Source organism: Protopterus annectens, chromosome 5.part1 (assembly GCF_019279795.1).
Source record: "Protopterus annectens isolate FY-2018-M chromosome 5.part1, PAN1.0, whole genome shotgun sequence".
NCBI classification, from domain to species: Eukaryota; Metazoa; Chordata; order Ceratodontiformes; family Protopteridae; genus Protopterus; species Protopterus annectens.
In genome coordinates this window covers 657,803,077-657,830,956 of record NC_056736.1, presented here as the reverse complement: position 1 = coordinate 657,830,956, position 27,880 = coordinate 657,803,077, and the positions used below count along the sequence as shown (strand labels likewise).

At 39.6% G+C, this 27,880-nt stretch overlaps 1 protein-coding gene across 1 annotated transcript in view; it reads right to left on the bottom strand.

The window, feature by feature from the left end:
* The window catches only part of MTIF3 (mitochondrial translational initiation factor 3), a 262,702-nt gene extending 235,427 nt beyond the window's left edge, over positions 1–27,275 (bottom strand). The window contains exon 1 of the mRNA XM_044073275.1: positions 27,214–27,275. The gene's annotated coding sequence lies outside the window, so the exon portion shown is untranslated. The remainder of the gene's footprint in view (positions 1–27,213) is intronic.
* Between the last annotated feature and the right edge of the window lie 605 nt (positions 27,276–27,880).

Below are 27,880 nucleotides of genomic sequence, written 5' to 3'. Positions count from 1 at the left end.
AGCAAGCCACAAGTCAAATAACTGCCTGTGCATGAAAAAAGATTTGTAGTAACAAACAGGAAACAGAAATACTACTGCCTAGGCCTGAATAATTATTAGACCTAGTTTATCAAAACAAGTACATAGCAATTCAGTGCTAAACAGGCAACATTTCTGAGTGTGACAAGACAGGTTATCTAGCTGAGTGAAAAGCAGTGATTTCAGCTAACCTAATTGCCATAGATGGGGGAAGGTAAACAGAAAAGGACATACTTGAAATGTAACCTTTTCACACTTCCTCTAAGAAAGCCAGCCCTGCTGAGAGTTTGTGTAATCTGACCTGCAGTATGGTAAGAAGGCAGTTTGAAAACCTTGCCTCTGGGTGATCATGTGACTTAAACAGTGCTAAAATGTAAACAAACTGCTCAAGCTAAAAAGAACGGCATAGTGCCCCTTTAAGAGTCCTGTTTATAGGCTTGTAGCACACTTGGAACAGATGTGAAAAAAAAATTTAGGAGAACAACAAATAACAGCTGCCTAAGAGGAAAGCTGTGAAAGAGGGTGGCATGAGAGGAAACACATTCTTTGCAATGACATGCTTTATAAAGCAGAACAGTAGGAATATGTGTTGATAATGGCTGACCTGAATGCACCTATCAGGATAGACAGAATAGGATATGAGAACTGCCTGGGTCCACATGGGTGGGGCAGTAGGAATACAGATGGAGAGGCCACTCTAGACTTTTGTCGGGCAAATGGCTTGATAGTATAGGACTTCCTTCCAAGGAAAGGACAATGGGGTACAATCAGTGACTGCATGCATCCCCAGTGAAACAATAAGCTCACAGTAAAAAACACTGGTTGCCACAATCACTTGCAAGCAGTAGTCAGAGAAGGCTTCCAAGGTCAACAGGGACCAGGCTGAAGACCTTGAAGATGACTGGAGAGAAATTAGAAAAGTTCTAGGAATTGCTTAGGGCTCTAGCACCTCAAGAAGAGGAGGAAATAACTGGAGTTGAAAAGGACTGGAGTGGAGTCCCACAGGGTTCGGTCCTGGGTCCTCTTCTGTTTGGTATCTACTGTTCTGAAATCCAGGCCAACACGAAGGAACTCTGGCTGACAAAGTTCACAGACAATTGCAAGGTAGGAGCTATTATTAACTCACTAAGTGATGTTGACATCCTACAGAAAGGCCTCACTGAGACCAACGACTGGTGTCAGAAGCATGGCCTTAAGCTCAATGCCAAAAAATGTGTCATCATCCCTTTGGAAAAAAAAAAAAACATTTCCCATGAATTACCATATCGATGGTAGTCCACTCAACACAGAAGGCGTTATAAGAGATCTGGGAACACAGGTTGACAGCGACCTCTCTTTTGACCACCACATTGCCACTGGGTTCAGAAACTCCTAAGTGGCACATCTCATTATTAAGGGTTTTGCATCCAGGAAGAAAGAGGTCATTGTCTCCATCTACTCTTCCCTCATTAGGCCAATCGAGTACAATGCCCCATTTGGCATGAGCCAGGGTACCTTTTTGGCTAGGCTTATATAGGCCCTACGGCCAATAGCCTAGTACCTACCTATGAACCTCACTAGACACCTGCAACAACTGGAGAGGCCTCAAAAGTACCTCACAAAGAGGATCCTAAGCCTTAAACACTTGTCCTACATGGACAGACTCAAAAAACTACAACTATTCTCCGTCTCATATCACCTAGTTGGAGGTGATCTCTGTTTGAAGCCATGTCTTACCCAGCCCTGCTGGAAATGCTACAGCTGAAAAAATCCCAATCCCTCCACACCATGTGGTCCAGAGACCTCTACCTTATTACCACAATCAACAGAACGTGCTGGAGGGACAGGTTTATAACCCAGAGACTACTCATGCTATGGAACAAACTTCCCACACATGTCAAACAGAGCACCTCACTGGCCCTCTTCAAGAGGGATCTTGATGAGTGAATGGGAAACAGAAAATTCACCCTAGCGATCACTCCAGTGGCACTACTCGACAGAGGCACTGGGAACTAAGGTCGGGTGGCATGATGCCAGGGTAATCCTATGGGCTAGGCTTGTAAAGGCTCCAGGGCCATTAGCCTATTACTGCATAGTTTAGTTTATACACTGTACTATTTTTCCTTTCCGAATATCCCCCACTGTGTTTTTTGTCCTGTACGCATACCAACTATGTACACACATTACAAGGTATCTGTAAACAAGCATTTAATTGTTTACTTTAAGAAGTAAAGAAAACAACAAATAGATGTGCGTTGTACTCTCCAAAGAACCATGAATGAAACTTACCCACTTTTCAAATCATTTAATTCATTCCCCTTACCTCTTTATTCAACTGTATGTTTATCTGTTTGTTTACCTATTAATTAAGCAATAACCAATGACATGGTGGTATATTGAAGATTTATCCATGGTTGGCATGGTTTAATCACGAGGAGTAGCCCGAGTGATTAAATAAAGCCAACCGTGGGTAATTTCAATATACCACAACCATAGAGTCGGTTATTGCTATTATACAATGACATTATTTCAATCCTTATAAAATCGGTCAGTGTAGGAATTCCATATTCCCTTTCTTTGAAAGCAATCACATATTTTCTATCTATACAAAGTAGAAAATTCAACAGACATCACTAACCTTAGACCTAAAGTGACCTTAGGTTCATATGCGAATAGCAGGCTAATTGCCCTGAAGTCAGAATCAAACTGTGTACTCTGTTTACAAGGTGAAAAAAAATTACCATCGTGCTAAACCCACAATTTCTAATAAAATGACAAAACATGGCTTCCATACCCCCCATATAACGAACACTGCGCCTCTAACCCTCATAGGTACTGCTAATAAAGAGATAACGACAAACTAGTACCCCCCTTATTTCTATACTGGTCTAAAGCCTTCAACACAATTTGCCACAGCAAACTTCTGCTTGAAATGTCCACATTAGCTTTATGGCAGAGCACCCATCTATGGTTCAAGAGCTATTGTCCAATAGGTATCAGTTAGTAAAATGGCACTCCACCCTCTCTCCATACCTCCCAGTCACCACTAGTGTACCACAAGGCTCTATCCTTGGCCTCCTTCTCTTGAACACACAAGCACCCCCCACTGATCCACACAACGTGCTTCCCTACTACAATACACTGATGACTTGACACTCATACGTGTATCAGATAACTTGGCATACCTCCAAAAAAGTACTCGGGGAAGCTGTAACAGACACTCAAACATGGCTTTGTAACTCACAACCCATGCTCACTCCCCCCCAATACTACTGTTTTCCCCAGAGCTCTCTCATGAAAAACATTTAAAATCCTCTCACTTAATAATACCCCATCATAAATCACCTCTAATAGCAAATAATGAATAGCAAATAATGAGGGAGGATAGTGAATGATTATAAGTAATACTGAATAATAACAATAATAATAAATCACAATAATAATAATAATAATAATAATAATAATAAAAGTGGATGATGACAACTAAGTTTGCAGAGGACTGCAAGCTAGGAGCAGTCACTGATTCATCAAATGACTTGGCCATCCTACAGGGAGGCTTGTCTCAAATAAACTGGTGTCAAAATCATGATTTAAAACTAAATAACCAAAAAGCCATTACTGTATCTTTTGCGAAGTCATGTACCCCTGGGAACTACCACACTGACAATACGCTCCTAAGTCTTGTCCCAGTTGTTCCAGATTTGGGAACTTGTGGGCAGTGACTTAAAATGTTGACCAAGTGTCTATTGTTGGAAGTAAGTCCTTCTATACTGTACAGACTATAAACAAAGGGATTGTGTCTAGATCTATGGATGTCTTTGACCCCTTTTACTCAGCCTTGACTGGGCCAGTCGTTGCACATAATGTCCCCTTTGGCATGTATGTGTTCAGACACATGCAACAACTGGAGCTCACAGAAATATACCTTACTGAAAGGATACAGGGCCTAAACAACAGATCCTACATGGACTGACTGAAACCTCTATCAGTACAATCAGTATCCTACAGACTCCAAAGATGTGACCTGTGTCTGGCATAGAAGGCATCCTCTGACCTATTACTAATGGATCTACTGCACATCAGTAAGTCAGATGTCATTGTAAATGATTTGCCTAAGCATTTAAACCTCTTCTGCAACATTAATAGAACAGTTTGGAGGGACAGGTATATTTCACAGAGTATACCACTGATGTGGAACAGTCTCCCCATCCACATAAAACAAAGTTCCTCCTTGTCCATTTTCAAGTGCAACAGAGGTATATGGATGGGAACAGACAATTTACCCCAGAACTTCCCCATGCACTACAAATGGGCAGCTGCAGCTCCTAAATGCTTTATCCCATGCATGGGTCCACTCTAATTATCTATGGTATGATCCCAGTTATTCTCATTGGGGTAATATTTAATTATCAACCTTGGGACAGGTAAGGCCAATCTATAACCTACTGGGAACACAAAAAGGGAAATTAGCTAGACAAAGTGGCCAGCAAGAGCAGCTATCCTAGTACTTACCTTATCTATGAACCTATAATCTTACATTTGAAATGTGCATACAAAAATGCATAGGAAAACTCACCAAAAACATGGAATGCTGTAGAGATCCAGAAACATTCTCACCAACACAACTAAAGCTACACTCACTCTAACTTAGCACCTGCCCTCACTAGTTTATTGAGCACCCATTCTTACCAACTTCCAGGCAGCACCAAAGGTAAAATATTAGAGAAGTGCCTCGCAGAATGTGCAGTCGCAAATCCCACCCTAAACACGCCTCCAGGCCGACAATTCCTGAAATCGGCTGAGTACTCATTCCTGGACCGAAGTGCGGACATGAATATTGATGAATGGGTTATGTGGGCACGACGAGAGCACAAGAGTGGGTTTTTGTTTCTATGTTTTTTTTTTTTTTTTTTTTTTACTTTGACACCGATGTCACTTTTCATTCATGCAATCAGACACAGGTTACACCACAAAACAGTTTCTCTAAACTGTATTGAGTGTTAGAGTATACAGAGTGTTACATTTTACCAGCTGAATATGTCTTAAGAAATGGTAACAGCACCGTTGCACAGCACTTGTTCAGAGCATAACTTGTCACCTGTCTTTCAGGCATCCACCTGTGTAAAGAAGTGGGGGGTGTGGGGGGTATAGCGCCCCCACAAGGGTGTGGAGGGGGCTTGCCCTTCCTGCAAAAACAAGGAGCGATAGTAACAATTACTTCCTGTTAATCACTAACGGCTGCTTGATGGGGTTGGAGCTCGTTTCTTGCGTGAATATTAAGCAGTTTCCACTAAAAAAAAAAAAAACATGACGTGACATGCGAATTAACATGCCTGCCAGTCATTCCACATTTCCACCCCCATTTTCCCTGTCAGTCACTGCCAACACACCCATACCTGCACAGAACTAAGTGCGAGGTACTTCTTTAACATAATGCCGCACCAAAATCAAACTTTGAACAATGCTATAACCAAGTGGCTAAATTTGCAGCAAATGCCCCTTTCAAAACCCATTACTGTACAGTACTGAAAGCCTAAATCGGTTAGAACTAGCACATCAACTAACATATACAGAGCTTCTTCCCACCTACAACATTATCCAGCAACCATCTGCTTGTCTAACACTAAATAAATACCATTCTATACAACCGTACTCAGTGAGGAAAAACCTTTCTGTTCACATCCCTATCAAATCTGCAGGGCATGACCTATATTTATACTATGTTTCTAAGGCCCTGGACTCCTTACCTATATCCATCAGATCAATATCCTCCCTCCAGTCCTTTAAAACCATTCTGAAGTAGTTCCTAGCCAAAATGTGTCTTTTTGCTCAGTCTCAGGATAACAATATTTCTAAATATGCACAAGTTCCTATTCATAACCTTACACCTCCTTAGTCCCCCTTTTGACTCGCTTCCTAACTTTATCTAGATATGTAATAACAACATTTCCTTGACTTCATATTGCCACACAGGTGCCAGGATCTGTCACATAACGCACGCACTCAGGTCCCTCAACAACAGGTACAAATATGACTCTGTCATTGTACATGTGGGTGTGAATGACCTGAGACTGGGGGAATGTCATGAAGCTATACTAAACTAAGTCAATGGCTATTAATCTTTTTGTATTGGCACAACCTACAGAAACCATTAGTACTGCTCAGGGAATTATGCACATTCCAGCTGTCATGTACATATACTCCTATAACAATAGCAAGAGTGCATTTATGGTATAAATACCCAGAAAGATATTTTTCATTAAACTGGTTTAAAATACAGTGTTCAAGCCACTTTGAATTTTCCAGAAGGAGGAATTAGAATTGGATCACGGAATTAGAATTGGATCACTATATACAACAAGAGAAAGAAACGAATGTCCAAGGACAAGAAGGAACTGGCTCAGCAGAGGAAGAAATCCCTCTCCAGCTTAAACAAACAAATTAGAGATCTTGTCAAGTCCTCCAAAGCGAATTACAAAGCAAAAATAGCCTCCCAGGCCAAGGAAAATCACAAGGCATCATTTAACTATGTCCAGAATCTAAAAGAGAACACCTAGCTATGCGCTTAACTGGATAACATCACCCATACTCAACCTAGCTTACAAATTTGAAGCAAATTTCACCTCCTGTCCTCTCCAGTCACCCCCAAAGTATACCTGACACCGTTCCTCAACCCATTATCTCAAGATAGCAGGTCGTCTTGGCGCTCTTCAAGGCCAAAAACACAGCATCAGTGGGACCAGACAAAATCCCAGGTTGCCTTTTAAACAACTTAAAACATGACGCAGCAGACTGACTGGGATCCCTGTTTAACCACAGCATGTGAACTGGCTACGTTCCAGTGGAATGGAGAACAGCAACAGTAATTCCTCTGCACAAAAGGGGACCATAAACCAATCCTGGGAATTACAGGCCCATAAGCTTGAGTAGCCTCATCTACAAGACCATGGAAAAAATCATTATGGACCTTATTAACAAGGACAGAGCTAATCTACAAACTCTGGACTTAATCCAGTTCAGATTCATTAAGGGTAGATCATGTCTTTTAAACATGGTTGCCTTCTTTGATAAAGTCATCAAAGCCCTGGACAAGGGAAAGACAGTGCATACCACCTAGCTTGACCTAGCCAAGACATTTGACGCAATCCCTCACTCGGGTATTATTGAAAAACTCTGCCATTTGGGAATTAACCGCTACATTACCAGATGGGTAGTCAACTGGCTCACTGACAGGACAAATACTGTCAAAGTGGGTGACTTTACCTCCAGCAAAAGACCAGTCATCAGTGGCATACCACAGGTTTTTGTGTTTGACCCCTTACTGTTTGGAATTTATTTCTCATAAATCCCTGCTAATTACATTACAGACATCAAGTGTAGATCCCAGTGGTATATGATCTGTGTACTGAGGCTGATAGTAATCTTAACTTTGACCACCATTTATCCACAGTAGTAAGGAAATCCTTCTCTTATAAGTAAAGGCATTGTATCTAGATCTAAGGATGTTATAATTCCATTATACTCGGCCCTCATCAGATCAATAATTGCGTACGATGCTCCCTTTTGCATATACCTCACCAGATACCTGCAACAATTGGAGAGACCACAAAGGTTTCTCGTACGATGCTCCCTTTTGCATATACCTCACCAGATACCTGCAACAATTGGAGAGACCACAAAGGTTTCTCGCCACCACCATTTATCCACAGTAGTAAGGAAATCCTTCTCTTATAAGTAAAGGCATTGTATCTAGATCTAAGGATGTTATAATTCCATTATACTCGGCCCTCATCAGATCAATAATTGCGTACGATGCTCCCTTTTGCATATACCTCACCAGATACCTGCAACAATTGGAGAGACCACAAAGGTTTCTCGCCAAGAAATTAAAGGCAACATGAAACAAGTCTTATGCAGAAGAGTGAAAGCCCTGTCACTGTATTCTATCTCCTACAGGTTGCTAAGGGGTGACCTGTGCCTGGGTTACAAGGTAGTCTCTGACCCAGCCCTGATGGAAATGCTACACATTCATAAATCAAACTGCAGGAGGGTCACTCACTTCAGGGATCTTAAACTAGCCTCCGACATGAACAGGTCATGCTGGAGAGATACATCTCCCAAAGACTGCCACTTCTCTGGAATAAGCTTTCAATACATGTGAAGCAGAGCCCCTCCCTAACCCTCTTCAAACGCAACCTAGATCAATGGATGGGTGACCACAAATTCACTTCTGGGGTGGTGTCCATGTCTCTACTGGACAAAGAAAGTCAATATTAACTACCATAGACCATTACCTCTGCAAACTTCACTCACCTAACCGCTGACAATTGGGGCAACTTGGGATAAATATGGCTAGGCTTGTAAGGGCTCTAGGGCCATTAGCCCAGTAACCTCCTATGAACCTATAAGAGATGCATGCCATCAATAACACACCATCTAAATCAGAATCTCCCAAACATGAAAATGTTAATTTACCTGTAATTTACCTGTAACGTCCAAGTGTGTAGTCTAAAGTCCCATTAACTCTTCAAGCAGCCATCTCTTACAAAGCTGACTGTTTCTCCAGATGACTTCCACAAGCTCTACAGAACAACTTAAACAGCAGAATATAGTTATTACCTATAAAACTTACTCCAAAATTCAAGTCACCTACAGCAAATTGTGACAGTCAAGTTATAATCCCACTGTCACCAACCATCAAACGTAAAATTCTTAAGTAGGAAGCAGTGACCTTCTATGTACTTTCATGTGTGACTGTAATGAAATGTATTAAGCTATCATGTCTTTGGTTGGAGGTTTTACCCGGCCTCAGCTGAAAATGAACATATAACCAGTTGGACTACCACGGTCAACAAATGTAAAAAAAAAAAAAAAAAAAAAAATAAATATAAATCTTAAAATTTAATTACAAAAAAAAAGCTGCACTATCTCTTGTCCAACCTTCCCTTATGCCTGTGAGTATCACAATTGAGTGTAATTCAATAGAAAACAGCACACATTATTTAATAAAACAGCATAACCACCCCAAACATTTAAGCCAAGCCTTCTCTCTCCACATGATGCACCTAGACAATATCTGAGTTTACAACTTTGTAATGAATGCAAGAATAGATTACACTGGTTAACCCGTTCAAATGAATACATACATTGAAATGCATAAGACAAAAGAGCTCAGCATTTAAACCTCTCATTCAATGAAATGAAAGTCAAAACCAATGCACTTAGCACCTCATCAAGTTGGATAGAACCATTTTCACCTCTGCTGGCACCCATTGTTTAATCTACTATGTCCAAAATCAAAAACACTTGACAGAAAACCAAGGATGAGTGCAGCATAAAATAGCAGGCAAACCCAGGCTTCTGCTACCACAACCTGAGAATTACAGAACTGTTTTTATATATTTAGTCAACACTGTAGTTAATGAACAAACTTTAAGAAAACGAACTTTCCGTGGAGACTGATATCTGCAGATAATGATAATAAAAGCTACGTCTACAGTTGTAAGTGCCCTATTTATAGGCTTGTAAAACATTTGGAACAGATGTGTAAAAATAATTTCAGTGAAAATCTGGGAAACCACAAATATCAGCTGCTCAACAGGAGAGTTGATAAAGAGAGGTTGGCATGAGAGGAAACGCATTCATTTTACTGATGTACTTTCCCTGCAAGAACAAATACCTCTTATTATATGAGCTGGGTTGCTTTATAAAAACTGGCATCTCAAGATGTCCTGGAACACAAAAGCAAAAAGTACATTCAAGGATTTTGACTCGATACTTTTTATGTTTTTAATAGGGCCGGCCTTAGCCGAAATGGCGACCTAGGGCGAGTAGTGCTCGGGTGCCCCTTGAGCACCACCCACACCACACTCATGAAACACCCCTATGAGCCACGCCCACTGGGTCATTCCCCAATAAGGCCATTCCAGTCATTTCCTTAAATTATTTAAATGCATACGAAAAAGATACCTTGTTATGTAGTTATACTGCAGCTACCATTGCATATGTATTTTCTACTTTAAATACAAGAGCCAGATCATGGTCAAAATAGGGTTCTAGGAAGGGTACTAGACCACCACCCAGAGCAGCTCCCTCCAGCAACCCCTCGCCCCTCCTCAGCCATTTCACTGTTCCATTATTTGGTTATCTCACCAGTTACCATGCATATGTTCTATTATGTGCTTCTACAATAATTACAGATATTGAAACAAAATAGCACAAACACAGACAGCCACTTGCTAAACAAACAATACAGTCTCACAATGAAAACAGACTTAGCATGAGCAGTAAACTTGTTCGCCCATGAAACTCTCATTCATTGAAATGGCAAACACTCATATTCATTGAAACAGCATGAAAACTCACATTCATAGAAATGCATCTGGTTGGAGAATTACTTACCTTTTGGGCTGTTTTCAAAATCCTTGCACATTTGTTTAGGGACATGCATACATGTATTTATTCTTTAATTCACTTTCCTGATTGTATTGAATTATATTCCTTGTATAATACAGCACCACTTGTTAGAATGTGTTTTAAATTTGTAGTATAAACATTCTTTTAAGCAACGAGACAAAATTTATGAACCAAACACTACCCATTTCAAAAAATGTCAACAATAAAAGGCCACTCAAGACTTCTGTCATTACAATCCACCAATATTACTGCACTTGCACAATCTCTGCAGAAGTAAAATCCTCTTAATTCCACATTAATGAAATCTGTAACTAATGATGAGGTTGCTACTGGCAAACAACTTTACATATCAATGTTATCTACAAATTCAGTGCCTGCTGCCCTTGAAAAATTAATTGCCTATATTACAATAAAAATTTGTTGTTGGTATATTGCAATAGGAAGTGATCAACAAGTTCACAATCACTAGGTATCTCATACAAAAGGCTGCTACTCAGGAGTGTAGAACCCCTATCCCCTTATAATGCAGAATTTCAAATAATCAACAATAATATGGGCACTGCATATCAGCACTCCATCTACATGGTGTGGAGTGGGAATCCACAGGCTTCTGCACCAAAGGCAATTATGCTATTAACACTCAAGCTTTCAGATTTTACAAAATAGTGTGCCATTTGAGAAACAAAAACAGCTAGTTGCACACTGAAAACATTTACACTTCTTACAGTAAGTGTTAAATGTGTAGTTTCTTTGAACATGTTTCCAGTAAGTAATGAAACAAAATGTATGCACCCAATAATGACAAACATGCCCATTTCCAGAAATTTTAACCATAAAAGGCCCCTCAAACAGTATCAGTCAATAAGCACAATCTCTGTAGAAGTAAACATCTGAATAATTTTAATAGAGATTTGTAACGAATGAAGATGTCATCACTGACAAAGAACGTGCTACATTTCACTGTTCCATCTACAAATTTAGTGCTTGCTGCCCTCAAAGAATTAATCACCTGCTATCACATTGCATTAAAGAAAAAATGGTAGAAACATACAAGCTCATAGTAACTAGGCATCTTTAAACAAAGGATGGTACACTAAGTGAATGCAAACCCTATACCCTCTTAAAATGCAACAAATAAATCCAGCAACTAGGACATTACATACCATTATGGCTCCATATCGCTTCAACCTCTTAGCACAAGAAATCTGAACTGTTTGTAAATATCGTGGGGTCAAAGCACACCCAAACAGGGACAGATTATAAATATTGTTCTTAGACATAGAAAGTTGCTAGAATAACAGCATTTGTCTCGGCATTCATTCTCTGGAAGGAAATGAGGGCTGAAACTCAAATGTTTACATTTACTTATTTCAACCTCAGTGATTTGCTAGAAAACCATAACTTTAATGAGGATTAGCCAAAAATATATAGATCTGGTGGTCTGACAGTTGAGAGGTATGTATACCTCTCAACCCTCTTAGTGCAAAAAATATCTGACAGAGCCTAAAATAATGTGGATACAATGGCCAAAAATAGTGGGTAGTTTGCTTGTACTGCATATTTAGTCACTTCAGTACTCCCCATCGGCCAGAAAAAACACAAATTATGAACAGACAAGCTTCCCCTTCCTGGCACAACAGTAAACTCTTAGAGGACAATAATATGTATTTATGGAGTGACTCTTCCTTCATAAAATAAGACATCTATTTGGTTCTGTATCTGACCACTTTTCAGGAGTGGTTTCTCATGCTCACCATATATAATGGTTCTTTATCAGATGACAGCGCTTGATAAAAAGAATCGTGCCCTATTGATGGACACATGTTTATGAGCAACTAAGAACTAAGTGACTTACCTATTCTCAAACAAAAATAAACTGGCAAACAGAAATATAAAAAAGACTACAGTCTCAACTCAACTGAAGCCGATCAACATAAAACAGTCTCCAGGATACATACAGACACGTCATATATTACAACTTACTATATCAGATTACTTTTAACACGGCCTTCTGCAGCTCATGTCACACTTAACCACGCTTATTGCATACTGACATACTGTTGCTTCAGACTAAGCCAAGAATGACACGGATACATCTTCTGCTAAGTGTCACAAATCACATTAAAAACACTACATATTTAAACTCCACATTGCAATACCAAAAGCAGTCCTGTTATGATGGCGGTTAAGAGATTATGGTATGCATAACTATATTAATCTGAGTAAGCACTAAAGAATTATTTAGCATAGTGAAAATTATAAACACTATAGAAAATGATCTATTTTAGTAAAGAAGCAGCTTCGATAGAAAAAACTGTTACAGGCGATATAAATACAACTGACTGGCTGCTATAGTGCTAAAAACCAAGCCCTACTATGACAGTCTAAAGTTTCAAGTATTTAACAAAAGCAATTTACAGTTAAGGTTTGGTATTGAAATTCTAAATATCCATTTTACAATCAGCTTCTGCTTTACAGCTAAATGCACTCACTGTTACAGTAGCACAGGAGACTTAATTGTAACCTTACATCTGCACCATACTGGAGAACTTTCAACAAAGCTTACCAGGAACAATTCCAGAAAGAAGTCAGGGCATGCTGCATCTTTTAATAGAAAGTACAATTAATCTGGAGGTATCTTCAGATCAAATTCACATGTGACTTAATTTATCAAGTAAATGAAATCTGCAATTTTAAGTGTGTAGCATATAGTCTGGTAAAACTCACTCATTTTTGGAAAAGGATTAAGAGGAAAAGAGCCAAAATTAGAGTAAAAAATCAGGGACAGTTGAATTTGCATACTGAGAAGCTTCATAAGGTTACAAGAAGTTACACAGTGAATAATGAACAGCCCAAAAACAAAACTACAGAGAAAACACATCTACTCTAATACACTATTTCTAATTTCTTACCAACAGCTACTTTTAACCTCTTTTGCTAGTTTTTCTTATATTCCCAAAACACATTTGTTTAACTTTTCACCTGATGTAAACCTCAAAAATACGTGGAAGAAAGCTCTAAAGTTGAAATATCTATATAGACTTAGTACTCACAGTTTGAAAACACTTCCTCATGAAGACACTCCTAGTGTACCCAGCGAATCTTATAGCACCATCTACAGGATTAAACTTGAGTCCTTCCACTGCCTTTCTCTGTATTGTACAACAGCTCATTTGAAACATTATCGGCTTTTGCTATCCGTAATTAAGAAACCCTTCTGATCTACTCTTTTGGAGCTTCGCTGATCATTTTAGGTTGCACGTTTTATTCCAGTCATCAAACTTTTCTAGTCACTTTCCTTTACTAAGTTCTCACCAATATTCATGCTATGAACAAAGCAAGCTACAAATGAAAATGAACCGGGTCCTGACTGATTAGGAAGGTGTCCTGACTGATTAGAGCCAGCCAATACACACACACACACACACACACACACACACACACACACACACACACACACACAATTTTCTTTCATACAGTAACTAACGACTACTGAATTCCACACACCCAATTCTGCTCTACATAATATGATTAAATTATGCATTGACACTACCTTCTGCTCTGCCCTAGCAGCACATACACACATATAGCCACTCTCTCACAAAGCAACATACACACACAGTTAGTTTAAATCGGTATATACACACACACCTACTCTCACACAGTAACACACAGCCACTTTTATATCTCATACAAACAGAATAACAAATTTAAATTCCATACACATACGTACATACCTACACACATTCTCATATACAGAAATAAATAGTTTACATTAAACCCGACTAATAATTACAAAAAGGAGGGGTGTATCCTGTTATTCATCATGATACCGCCACCTCCAGGTTGGGTTTTGGGAAAAACGGGACAAGGCCCCCCCCTCCCCCCCCCCGGGAAACCAAAAAAAAACCCCCAAAGGGGGTTGCAAATTTAAAAACCCAAATTTAGGCCAAAAACTTGCCCCTTCTAACCCCAAAAAAATTTGTAAGGGCCCCATTTGGGCCCCAACCCCGGGGCCCAAAAACCCTCCTTTAAACTCAAAGGGGGAAACCCCCCAAAAAAAACAAAAAATTCCTTTGGGGGGGAAAAAAAAAATTTTAAAACATGCTTTATAAAGGAGAACAGCAGGAATAGGTGTTGATAATGGCTGACCTGAATGCACCTATCTGGGTAGACAGACTAGGATATGAGAACTGCCTGGGTCCATATGGGTGGGGCAGTAGGAATACAGATGGAGAGATCACTCTAGACTTCTGTCTGGCAATTGGCTTGATAGTATAGGACTTCCTTGTACTAAGTAAAGAAAGGACAATGGGGTACAATCAGTGACTGTAAATGCACCCCCAGTGAAACAATAAGCTCACAGTAAAAAACACTGGTTGCCACAATCACTTGCAAGCAGTAGTCATAGAAGGCTTCCAAGGTCAACCGGGACCAGGCTGAAGACCTAGAAGATGACTGGAGAGAAATTAGAAAAGTTCTAGGAATTGCTTAGGGCTCTAGCACCTCAAGAAGAGGAGGAAATAACTGGAGTTGAAAAGGACTGGAGTGGAGTCCCACAGGGTTTGGTCCTGGGTCCTCTCCTGTTTGGTATCTACTTTTCTGAAATCCAGGCCAACACAAAGGAACTCTGGCTGACAAAGTTCACAGACAATTGCAAGTTAGGAGCTATTATTAACTCCCTAAGTGATGTTGACATCCTACAGAAAGGCCTCACTGAGACCAACGACTGGTGTCAGAAGCATGGCCTTAAGCTCAATGCCAAAAAATGTGTCATCATCCCCTTTGGAAAAAACCCAGTTCCCATGAATTACCATATCTATGGTAGTCCACTCAACACAGAAGGCATTATAAGAGATCTGGGAACACAGGTTGACAGCAACCTCTCTTTTGACCACCACATTGCCACTGTGTTCAGAAACTCCTTCTAAGTGGCACATCTCATTATTAAGGGTTTTGCATCCAGGAAGAAAGAGGTCATTGTCTCCATCTACTCTTCCCTCATTAGGCCAATCATCGAGTACAATGCCCCATTTGGCATGAGCCAGGGTACCTTTTTGGCTAGGCTTATATAGGCCCTAGGGCCAATAGCCTAGTACCTACCTATGAACCTCACTAGACACCTGCAACAACTGGAGAGGCCACAAAAGTACCTCACAAAGAGGATCCTAAGCCTTAAACACTTGTCCTACATGGACAGACTCAAAAAACTACAACTATTCTCTGTCTCATATCGCCTAGTTAGAGGCGATCTCTGTTTGACTTAAAAAGCCATGTCTGACCCAGCCCTGCTGGAAATGCTACAGCTGAAGAAATCCCAATCCCTCCACACCATGCAGTCCAGAGACCTCTACCTTATTACCACAATCAACAGAACGTGCTGGAGGGACAGGTTCATAACCCAGAGACTACCCATGCTATGGAACAAACTTCCCATACATGTCAAACAGAGCACCTCACTGGCCCTCTTCAAGAGAAATCTTGATGAGTGAATGGGAAATAGAAAATTCACCCTAGCGATCACTCCAGTGGCTCTACTCGACAGAGGCACTGGGAACTAAGGTCGGGTGGCATGATGCCAGGGTAATCCTATGGGCTAGGCTTGTAAAGGCTCCAGGGCCATTAGCCTATTACTGCATAGTTTAGTTTATACACTGTACTATTTTTCCTTTCTGAATATCCCCCACTGTGTTTTTTGTCCTGTAAGGATACCAACTATGTACACACATTACAAGGTATCTGTAAACAAGCATTTAATTGTTTACTTTAAGAAGTAAAGAAAACAACAAATAGAAGTGCGTTGTACTCTCCAAAGTACCATGAATGAAACTTACCCTCTTTTCAAATCATTTAATTCATTCCCCTTACCTCTTTATTTAACTGTATGTTTATCTGTTTGTTTACCTATTAATTAAGCAATAACCAACGATGTGGTGGTATATTGAAGATTTATCCATGGTTGGCATGGTTTAATCATGAGGTGAAGCCAGAGTGATTAAATAAAGTCAACCGTGGTTAAATTTCAATATACCACAACCACGGAGTCGGTTATTGCTATTATACAATGACATTATTTCAATCCTTATAAATCGGTCAGTGTAGGAATTCCATATTCCCTTTCTTTGAAAGCAATCACATATTTTCTATCTATACAAAGTAGGAAATTCAACAGACATCACTAACCTTAGACCTAAAGTGACCTTAGGTTCATATGCGAATAGCAGGCTAATTGCCCTGAAGTCAGAATCAAACTGTGTACTCTGTGTTTACGAGGTGAAAAAATTTACCATCGTGCTAAACCCACAATTTCTAAAAAAATGGCAAAACATGGCTTCCATACCCCCCATATAACTAACACTGCGCCTCTAACCCTCATAGGTACTGTTAATAAAGAAAGAGATAATGACAAACTAGTATCCCCCTTATTTCTATACTGGTCTAAAGCCTTCAACACAATTTGCCACAGCAAACTTCTGCTTGAAATGTCCACATTAGGTTTATCGCAGAGCACCCGTCTATGGTTCAAGAGCTATTGTCCAATAGGTATCAGTTAGTAAAATGGCACTCCACCCTCTCTCCATACCTCCCAGTCACCACCAGTGTACCACAAGGCTCTATCCTTGGCCTCCTTCTCTTTAACACACAAGCACCCCCCACTGATCCACACAACATGCTTCCCTACTACAATACACTGATGACTTGACACTCATACGTGTATCAGATAACTTGGCATACCTCCAAAAAAGTACTCAGGAAGCTGTAACAGACACTCAAACATGGCTTTGTAACTCACAACCCATGCTCACTCCCCCCCAATACTACTGTTTTCCCCAGAGCGCTCTCATGAAAAACAACATTTAAAATCCTCTCACTTAATAATACCCCATCAGAAATCACCTCTAATAGCAAATAATGAGGGAGGATAGTGAATGATTATAAGTAATACTGACTAATAATAATAATAATAATAAAAGTGGATGATGACAACTAAGTTTGCAGAGGACTGCAAGCTAGGAGCAGTCACTGATTCATCAAATGACTTGGCCATCCTACAGGGAGGCTTGTCTCAAATAAATAACTGGTGTCAGAATCATGGTCTAAAACTAAATAACCAAAAAGCCATTACTGTATCTTTTGGGAAGTCATGTACCCCTGGGAACTACCACACTGACAATACGCCCCCAAGTCTTGTCCCAGTTGTTCCAGATTTGGGAACTTATGTGGACAGTGACTTAAATGTTGACCAAGTGTCTATTGTTGGAAGGAAGTCCTTCTATACTGTACAGACTATAAACAAAGGGATTGTGTCTAGCTCTAGGGATGTCTTTGACCCCTTTTACTCAGCCTTGACTGGGCCAGTCATTGCACATAATGTCCCCTTTGGCATGTATGTGTTCAGACACATGCAACAACTGGAGCTCACACAAAGATACCTTACTGAAAGGATACAAGGCCTAAACAACAGATCCTACATGGACTGACTGAAACCTCTATCAGTACAATCAGTATCCTACAGACTCCAAAGATGTGACCTGTGTCTGGCATAGAAGGCATCCTCTGACCTATTACTAATGGATCTACTGCACATCAGTAAGTCAGATGTCATCGTAAATTCTTTGCCTAAGCATTTAAACCTCTTCTGCAACATTAATAGAACAGTTTGGAGGGACAGGTATATTTTGCAGAGGATACCACTGATGTGGAACAGACTCCCCATCCACATAAAACAAAGTTCCTCCTTGTCCATTTTCAAGTGCAACCAAGGTATATGGATGGGAACAGAAAATTTACCCCAGAACTTCCCCATGCACTACAAATGGGCAGCTGCAGCTCCTAAATGCTTTATCCCATGCATGGGTCCACTCGAATTATCTATGGTATGATCCCAGTTATTCTCATTGGGGTAATATTTAATTATCAACCTTGAGACAGGTAAGGCCAATCTATAACCTATTGGGAACACAAAAAGGGAAATTAGCTAGACAAAGTGGCCAGCAAGAGCAGCTATCCTAGTACTTACCTTATCTATGAACCTATAATCTTACATTTGAAATGTGCATACAAAAATGCATAGGAAAACTCACCAAAAACTTGGAATGCTGTAGAGATCCAGAAACATTCTCACCAACACAACTAAAGCTACACTCACCATAACTTAGCACCTGCCCTCACTAGTTTATTGAGCACCCATTCTTACTAACTTCCAGGCAGCACCAAAGGTAAAATATTAGAGAAGTGCCTCGCAGGATGTGCAGTAGCAAATCCTGCCCTAAACACGCCTCCAGGCCGACAATTCCTGGAATCGGCTGAATATTCATTCCTGGGCCAAAGTGTGGACATGAATATTGATGAATGGGTTCTGTGGGCAGGACAAGAGCACAGGAGTGGGTTTTTGTTTCTATGTTTTTTTTTTTTTAACTTTGACACCGATGTCACTTTTCATTCATGCAATCAGACACAGGTTACACCACAAAATAGTTTCTCTAAACTGTATTGAGTGTTAGAGTATATTGAGTGTTACATTTTACCAGCTGAATATGTCTTAAGAAATGGTAACAGCACCGTTGCACAGCACTTGTTCAGAGCTTAACTTGTCACCTGTCTTTCAGGCATCCACCTGTGTAAAGAAGCGGGGGGTGTGGGGGGTATAGCGCCCCCACAAGGGTGTGGAGGGGGGCTTGCCCTTCCTGCAAAAACAAGGAGTGACAGTAATAATTACTTCCTGTTAATCACTAACGGCTGCTTGATGGGGTTGGAGCTCATTTCTTGCGTGAATATTAAGCAGTTTCCACTAAAAAAATCGTGACATGCAAATTAGCATGCCTGCCAGTCATTCCACATTTCCACCCCCATTTTCCCTGTCAATCACTGCCAACACACCCATACCTGTGCAGAACTAAGTGTGAGGTACTTCTTTAATATAATGCCACACCAAAATCAAACTTTGAGCAATGCTATAACAAAGTGGCTAAATTTGCAGCAAATGCCCCTTTCAAAACCCACTACTGTACAGTACTGAAAGCCTAAATTGGTTAGAACTAGCCCATCAACTAACATATACAGAGCTTCTTCCCACCTACAACATTATCCAGCAACCATCTGCTTGTCTAACACTAAATAAATACCATTCTATACAACTATGTTCGTACTCCATCAGTATGACTCAGTGAGGAAAAACCTTTCTGTTCACATCCCTATCAAATCTGCAGGGCATGACCTATATTTATACTATGTTTCTAAGGCCCTGGACTCCTTACCTATATCCATCAGATCAATATCCTCCCTCCAGTCCTTTAAAACCATTCTGAAGTAGTTCCTAGCCAAAATGTGTCTTTTTGCTCAACCTCAGGATAACAATATTTCTAAATATGCACAAGTTCCTATTCATAACCTTACACCTCCTTAGTCCCCCTTTTGACTCACTTCCTAACTTTATCTAGATATCTAATAACAACATTTCCTTGACTTCATATTGCCACACAGGTGCCAGGATCTGTCACATAACGCACGCACTCAGGTCCCTCAACAACAGGTACAAATATGACTCTGTCATTGTACATGTGGGTGTGAATGACCTGAGACTGGGGGAATGTCATGAAGCTATACTAAACTAAGTCAATGGCTATTAATCTTTTTGTATTGGCACAACCTACAGAAACCATTAGTACTGCTCAGGGAATTATGCACATTCCAGCTGTCATGTACATATACTCCTATAACAATAGCAAGAGTGCATTTATGGTATAAATACCCAGAAAGATATTTTTCATTAAACTGGTTTAAAACACAGTGTTCAAGCCACTTTGCATTTTCCAGAAGGAGGAATTAGAATTGGATCACGGAATTAGAATTGGATCACTATATACAACAAGAGAAAGAAACTAATGTCCAAGGACAAGAAGGAACTGGCTCAGCAGAGGAAGAAATCCCTCTCCAGCTTAAACAAACAAATTAGAGATCTTGTCAAGTCCTCCAAAGCTAATTACAAAGCAAAAATAGCCCCCCAGGCTAAGGAAAATCACAAGGCATCATTTAACTATGTCCAGAATCTAAAAGAGAACACCTAGCTATGCGCTTAACTGGATAACATCACCCATACTCAACCTAGCTTACAAATTTGAAGCAAATTTCACCTCCTGTCCTCTCCAGTCAAAAAGTATACCTGACACCATTCCTCAGCCCATTATCTCAAGGCAGCAGGTCGTCTTGGTGCTCTTCAAGGCCAAAAACACAGCATCAATGGGACCAGACAAAATCCCAGGTCGCCTTTTAAACAACTTAAAACATGACGCAGCAGACTGACTGGGATCCCTGTTTAACCACAGCATGTGAACTGGCTATGTTCCAGTGGAATGGAGAACAGCAACAGTAATTCCTCTGCACAAAGGGGGACCATAAACCAATCCTGGGAATTACAGGCCCATAAGCTTGAGTAGCCTCATCTACAAGACCATGCAAAAAAATCATTATGGACCTTATTAACAAGGACATAGCTAATCTACAAACTCTGGACTTAATCCAGTTCAGATTCAATCCAGTTCAGATTCATTAAAGGTAGATCATGTCTTTTAAACATGGTTGCCTTCTTTGATAAAGTCATCAAAGCCCTGGACAAGGGAAAGACAGTGCATACCACCTAGCTTGACCTAGCCAAGACATTTGACGCAATCCCTCACTCAGGTATTATTGAGAAACTCCCATTTGGGAATTAACCGCTACATTACCAGATGGGTAGTCAACTGGCTCACTGACAGGACAAATACTGTCAAAGTGGGTGACTTTACTTCCAGCAAAAGACCAGTCATCAGTAGCATACCACAGGTTTTTGTGTTTGACCCCTTACTGTTTGGAATTTATTTCTTATAAATCCCTGCTAATTACATTACAGACATCAACCCCCTAAGTGTAGATCCCAGTGGTATATGATCTGTGTACTGAGGCTGATAGTAATCTTATCTTTGACCACCATTTATCCACAGTAGTAAGGAAATCCTTCTCTTATAAGTAAAGGCATTGTATCTAGATCTAAGGATGTTATAATTCCATTATACTCGGCCCTCATCAGATCAATAATTGCGTACAATGCTCCCTTTTGCATATACCTCACCAGATACCTGCAACAATTGGAGAGACCACAAAGGTTTCTCACCAAGAAATTAAAGGGTACATGAAACAAGTCTTATGCGGAAGAGTGAAAGCCCTGTCACTGTATTCTATCTCCTACAGGTTGCTAAGGGGTGACCTGTGCCTGGGTTACAAGGTAGTCTCTGACCCAGCCCTGATGGAAATGCTACACATTCGTAAATCAAACTGCAGGAGGGTCACTCACTCCAGGGATCTTAAACTAGCCTCTGACATGAACAGGTCATGCTGGAGAGATAGATACATCTCCCAAAGACTGCCACTTCTCTGGAATAAGCTTTCAATACATGTGAAGCAGAGCCCCTCCCTGACCCTCTTCAAACGCAACCTAGATCAATGGATGGGTGACCACAAATTCACTTCTGGGGTTCATAGGTTTATACTAGGTCAGCAGGTGTGCTGCCCTCACATGACCGGGGATTTTATTCCCACAGCATAGGGGTCTGGTGGTGAATAAAAATCCTCCAGCACCCGTCCCTATTTATATCCTTGCTAAGGTTTAAGGGTGGTGTCCATGTCTCTACTGGACAAAGAAAGTCAATATTAACTACCATAGACCATTACCTCTGCAAACTTCACTCACCTAACCGCTGACAATTGGGGCAACTTGGGATAAATATGGCTAGGCTTGTAAGGGCTCTAGGGCCATTAGCCCAGTAACCTCCTATGAACCTATAAGAGATGCATGCCATCAATAACACACCATCTAAATCAGAATCTCCCAAACATGAAAATGTTAATTTACCTGTAATTTACCTGTAACGTCCAAGTGTGTAGTCTAAAGTCCCATTAACTCTTTGAGCCGCCATCTCTTACAAAGCTGACTGTTTTTCCAGATGACTTCCACAAGCTCTACAGAACAACTTCCACAAGCTCTACAGAACAACTTAAACAGCAGAATATAGTTATTACCTATAAAACTTACTCCAAAATTCAAGTCACCTACAGCAAATTGTGACAGTCAAGTTATAATCCCACTGTCACCAACCACCAAACGTAAAATTCTTAACAAGTAGGAAGCAGTGACCTTCTATGTACTTTCATGTGTGACTGTAATGAAATGTATTAAGCTATCATGTCTTTGGTTGGAGCTTTTCTCCCCGGGCCTCAGCTGAAAATGAACATATATCCAGTTGGACTACCCCGGTCAACAAATGTAAAAATAAAAAAAAAAAAAAAAAATAGATAAAAAATAAATAAATATAAATCTTAAAATTTAATTACAAAAAAAAATGCACCAACTCTTGTCAAACCTTCCCTTATGCCTGTGAGTACCACAACTGAGTGTAATTCAATAGAAAGCAGCACACATTATTTAATAAAACAGCATAACCACTCCCAAACATTTAAGCCAAGCCTTCTCTCTCCACATGATGCACCTAGACAATATCTGAGTTTACAACTTTGTAATGAATGCAAGAATAGATTACACTGGTTAACACGTTCAAATGAATACATGCATTGAAATGCATAAGACAAAAGAGCTCAGCATTTAAACCTCTCATTCAATGAAATGAAAGTCAAAACCAATGCACTTGGCACCTCATCAAGTTGGATAGAACCATTTTCACCTCTGCTGGCACCCATTGTTTAATCTACTATGTCCAAAATCAAAAACACTTGACAGAAAACCAAGGATGAGTGCAGCATAAAATAGCAGGCAAACCAATTAACTCAGGCTTCTGCTACCACAACCTGAGAATTATAGAACTGTTTTTATATATTTAGTCAACACTGTAGTTAATGAACAAACTTTAAGAAAACGAACTTTCCGTGGAGACTGATATCTGCAGATAATGATAATAAAAGCTACGTCTACAGTTGTAAGTGCCCTATTTATAGACTTGTAAAACATTTGGAACAGATGTGTAAAAATAATTTCAGTGAAAATCTGGGAAACCACAAATATCAGCTGCTCAACAGGAGAGTTGATAAAGAGAGGTTGGCATGAGAGGAAACGCATTCATTTTACTGATGTACTTTCCCTGCAAGAACAAATACCTCTTATTATATGAGCTGGGTTAAGCTTATAAAAACTGGCATCTCAAGATGTCCTGGAACACAAAAGCAAAAAGTACATTCAAGGATTTTGACTCGTATACTTTATGTTTTAGTCAGGGCCGGCCTTAGCCAAAATGGCGACCTAGGCGAAGTAGTGCTCAGGTGCCCCTTAAGCTCCACCCACACCACACTCATGAAACACCCCTATTTGAGCCACGCCCACTGGGTCATTCCCCAATAAGGCCACTCCAGTCATTTCCTTAAATTATTTAAATGCATACGAAAAAGATACCTTGTTATGTAGTTATACTGCAGCTACCATTGCATATGTATTTTCTACTTTAAATACAAGAGCCAGATCATGGTCAAATAGGGTTCTAGGAAGGGTACTAGACCACCACCCCAGAGCAGCCCCTCCTGCAGCAACCCCTGCCCCCTCCTCAGCCATTCCACTGTTCCATTGTTTGGTTATCTCACCAGTTACCATGCATATGTTCTATTATGTGCTTCTACAATGATTACAGATATTGAAACAAAATAGCACAAACACAGACAGCCACTTGCTAAACAAACAATACAGTCTCACAATGAAAACAGACTTAGCATGAGCAGTAAACTTGTCTGCCCATGAAACTCTCATTCATTGAAATGGCAAAACTCATATTCATTGAAACAGCATGAAAACTCACATTCATAGAAATGCATCTGGTTGGAGAATTAAGTTTACCTTTGGGCTGTTTTCAAAATCCTTGCACATTTGTTTAGGGACATGCATACATGTATTTATTCTTTAATTCACTTTCCTGATTGTATTGAATTATATTCCTTGTATAATACAGCACCACTTGTTAGAATGTGTTTTAAATTTGTAGTATAAACATTCTTTTAAGCAACGAGACAAAATTTATGAACCAAACACTACCCATTTCAAAAAATGTCAACAATAAAAGGCCACTCAAGGCTTCTGTCATTACAATCCACCAATATTACTCCACACGCACAATCTCTGCAGAAATAAAATCATGAATTCCACATTAATGAAATCTGTAACTAATGACGAGGTTGCTACTGGCAAACAACTTTACATATCAATGTTATCTACAAATTCAGTGCCTGCTGCCCTTGAAAAATTAATTGCCTATATTACAATAAAAATTTGTTAAGTTGGTAATATTGCAATAGGAAGTGATCAACAAGTTCACAATCACTAGGTATCTCATACAAAAGGCCATACTCAGGAGTGTAGAACCCCTATCCCCCCTTATAATGCATCAAATAATCAACAATAATATGGGCACTGCATATCAGCACTCCATCTACATGGTGTGGGAGTGGAATCCACAGGCTTCTGCACCAAAGGCAATTATGCTATTAACACTGCTTTCAGATTTTACAAAATAAATAGTGTGCCATTTGATAAACAAAAAAACAGCTAGTTGCACACTGAAAACATTTACACTTCTTACAGTGTGTTAAATGTGTAGTTTTGAACATGTTTCCAGTAAGTAATGAAACAAAATGTATGACCCAATAATGACAAACCTGCCCATTTCAGAACATTTTAACCATAAAAGGCCCCTCAAACAGTATCAGTCAATAAGCACAATCTCTGTAGAAGTAAACATCTGAATAATTCTACATTAGAGAGATTTGTAACTAATGAAGATGCTATTACTGACAAAGAACATTACATTTCACTGTTCCATCTACAAATTTAGTGCTTGCTGCCCTTGAAGAATTAATTGCCTACATTGCATTAAAGAAAAAAAGGTAGAAACATACAAGTTCATAGTAACTAGGCATCTTAAAGGATGGCACACTAAGGAATGCAAAACCCCTATACCCTCTTAAAATGCAACAAATAAATCAGCAACTAGGACATTACATACCATGCCTCCATACTGCTCAACCTCTTAGCACAAGAAATCTGAACGAAGCCTAAAATATCGGGGGGGGGGGTCAAAGGCCACCCAAACAGGGACAGATTATAAATATTGTTCTTAGACATAGAAAGTTGCTAGAATAACAGCATTTGTCTTGGCATTCATTCTCTGAAGGAAATGAGGGCTGAAACTCAAATGTCATTTCAATCCTCAGTGATTTGCTAAAAAAAACGTAACTTTAATGAGGATTAGGCCAAAGATATAAGGCAAAAATCTGGACAGTTGAGAGGTATGTATACCTCTCAACCTCTTAGTGCAAAAAGTCTGGACAGAGCCTAAAATAATGTGGATACAATGGCCAAAAAAATAGGGATAGTTTTGCTTGCATTGCTATTTAGTGACTTCAGTGCTCCCTGATTTGCCAGAAAACCACAAATTATGAGAAACAGACAAGCTTCCCCCTTTCCTGGCACAACAGTAAACTCTTAGAGGACAATATGTATTTATGGAGGACTCTTCCTTCATAAAAATAAGACATTCATTTGCTTGTATCTGACCACTTTTCAGGAGTGGTTTCTCATGCCTACCATATATAATGGTTCTTTATCAGATGACAGCGTTGATAAAAAAGAATGTGCCCCATTGATGGACATGTTTATGAGCAACTAAGAACTAAGTGACTTACTCGTTCTCAAACAAAAATAAACTGGCAACAGAAATATAAAAAAAGACTACAGTCTCAACTCAACTGAAGCCGATCAACATAAAACAGTCTCCAGGATACATACAGACACACATATATTACTACAACTTACTATATCAGATTACTTTTAACACGGCCTTCTGCAGCTCATGTCACACCAACTACGCTATTGCATACACATACTGTTGCTTCAGACCAAGCCATGAATGACACGGATACACCTCTGCTAAGTGTCACAAATCACATTAAAAACACTACATATTTAAAATTCCACATTGCAATACCAAAAGCAGTCCTACATGATGGTTAAGAGATTAGTGGCATAAACTATATTAATTGGAGATGTACTAAAGAATTATTTAGTACAGTAATTATAAACACTATAGAAAATGATTCATTTTAGTAAAGCAGCAGCTTCATAGAAAAACTGTTATATGATATAAATACAACTGACTGGCTGCTTACAGTGCTAAAAAACTAAGCCCTACTATGACAGTCTAAAGTTTCAAGTATTTAACAAAAGCAATACAGTTAAGGTTTGGTATTGAAATTCTAAACATCCATTTTACAATCAGCTTCTGCTTTACAGCTAAATGCACTATTGTTACAGTAGCACAGGAGACTTAACTGTAAACTTACATCTGCATCATACTGAGAACTTTCAACAAAATTACCAGGAACAATTCCAGAAATAGTCAGGGGCATGCTGCATCTTTAATATATAGTACAATTAATCTGAGGCATCTTCAGATCAAATTCACATGTGAATTAATTTATCAAGTAAATGAAATCTGCAATTTTAAGTGTAGCATATGGTCTGTAAAACTCACCCTTTTTGAAAAGGATTAAGAGGAAAAGAGCTAAAATTAGAGTAAAAATCAGGGACAGTTGAATGGTATACTGAGAAGCTTGCAAGTGGTTACAGCAGTTACACAGTGAATACTGAACAGCCTAAAAAACGAAACTACAGAGAACAACATCTACTCTACACACTATTTCTAATTCTTACCAACAGCCACTTTAACCTCTTTGCTAGTTTTATACTCCCAAACACATTTGTTTAACTTTCACCTGATGTAAACCCAAAAAATACGTGAAGAAAGCTCTACAGTTGAAATACTACATAGACTAGTACTCACAGTTTGAAAACACTTCCCTCATGAAGACACTCCTAGTGTACCCAGCGAATCTTACAGCACCATCTACAGGATTAAACTTGAGTCCTCCACTGCCTTTCTGTATTGTAACAGTCTACTGAAAAATTATCGGCTTTTGCTATCCCACTAAGAAAACCTTCCGATCTACTCTTTTGGAGCTGCTGATCATTTTTTTAGGCTGTACGTTTTATTCCAGTCATCAAACTTTCTGTCATTTTCCCTTTACTGAAGTTCTCAACTAACATTCATGCCACAGAACAAAGCAAGCTACAAATGAAAAAATGAACCGGTCCTGGACTGGATTAGAAGCCAGTTCAACACACACACACACACACACACACACACACACACACACACACACACACACACACACACCCCTTCTCTTTCATACAGTGACTAACAACTACTTTGAATTCCACACACTCCAATTCTGCTCTCATACATACTACTAGATTAAATTATGCACACACCTACCTTCTCTGTTCTGCCCCAGCAGCACACACATACAGCGACTCTCTCACAAAGCAACACACACACAGCTAGTTTAAATTCCATACACACACACACCTACTCTCACACAG